The following is a 1,555-nucleotide window of genomic DNA, read 5'->3' on the forward strand; positions in this document are numbered from 1 at the left end:
ATGATCTTAATCCTGTATCTCTCTGTAACAAAGTGTCATTGGCATGTCCATCTTCTTACTAAGGAGCTCAGATTTTATCTTTATTTATTTTTATTTTTATCAACAATATGAGACATGGGCTAGATTGATGTCATATAGAGATGGAAGAGATGCAACGGTAGGTTAGTACTGTCTTTTTAATTGCATGTGACGAAAACTTAACAGACACACTCCAGTTAATTAGTAGCAAGAGCACAGTGAAAATAAGGTTTTCAGGATCCTCTTTTAATTTTAACCTACGAAGTAGTTCTAAGATTGGTTTATTTACATTTTAAAAATAATAAGAGAAAGAGAGAGAGTTGGGGGTGTATATGTGTGTGCTTGTATTTGTGTAGTTTGAGCAGGAGGGCTTGAAAGATGTGATGAGAAAGTTAAAGATAGGAACAACCTATTGTCTTTGGTAGCTTTGTTATCTGGTCTTACTCTCATAGCGACCATAGCTCATCTCGTGTCCCCGGAAATCCAATGTTCTCTGTATCAGGGATACTAACATCTTGTGTTGTTATTTCTTCTTTTTTACACTTTATCCTACCTCCAATTAAATAATCTTCCTAGTTTTCTCTCCTACTCTTGCATTCAGAAACCAAAAAAGAACATTTTCTGATCTGATTATCATAGAAAATTAAGTTGCATAAAACGCATACTTTGTTGTTACAGAAGCAATTTTTAACGTAAACTCTTTTTAAAAATTTGCTGTTCCTATTCATACTTTTTCCACTTACTAGTAAAATTTTAAAGGAGCGTGGATTGTTTCTCATGTTAAATGGCCAGATTAGTTTAAATAAGTGGAATTTATTGAATCCACGATGGTCTACACATGATTGGGGATTCATTTTTCTGTTGGGATATTGATTATTTGTTTGGCTTATGTGAACATCCAATCTTATAGATTTTTTCTTTTTTAATTTTTATTTTGTCAATATACAATGTAGTTGATTATTATGTCCCATCACCGAAACCTCCCTCCCTCTTCCCTCTCCCCCCTCCCACCCAAGCATGTCCTTTCCATTTGCTTGTTTTAAGAACTTCAAAAAAATTGTAGTTGTTATATCTTCCTCTCCGCCCCCCCACCGTTTTTTTGATTTTTTTGTATAGTTGTTATATCTTCTTCCCTGTTTTTTGTTTTTGTTTATTTGTGTGTGTGTGTGTGTGTGTGTGTGTGTGAATTTATTTATTTATTTTTAGCTCCCACAGTTTTTTGTTTTTGTTTATTTTTTTTTGTGTGTGTGTGTATGTGTGTGAATTTATTTATTTATTTTTAGCTCCCACAAATAAGTGAGAACATGTGGTATTTCTTTTTCTCTGCCTGACTCGTTTCACTTAATATTATTCTCTCAAGGTCCATCCATGTTGTTGCAAATGGCAGTATTTCATTCGTTTTTATAGCTGAGTAGTATTCCATTGTGCTAAAATCCAAAAGACGCTGAACGATAAATGCTGGCGAGGTTGCGGAGAAAAAAGGAACTCTCATATATTGTTGGTGGGAATGCAAAATGGTGCAACCCCTATGGAAAAT

Source organism: Galeopterus variegatus, unplaced genomic scaffold (genome assembly GCF_000696425.1).
Source record: "Galeopterus variegatus unplaced genomic scaffold, G_variegatus-3.0.2 Scaffold10051, whole genome shotgun sequence".
NCBI classification, from domain to species: Eukaryota; Metazoa; Chordata; class Mammalia; order Dermoptera; family Cynocephalidae; genus Galeopterus; species Galeopterus variegatus.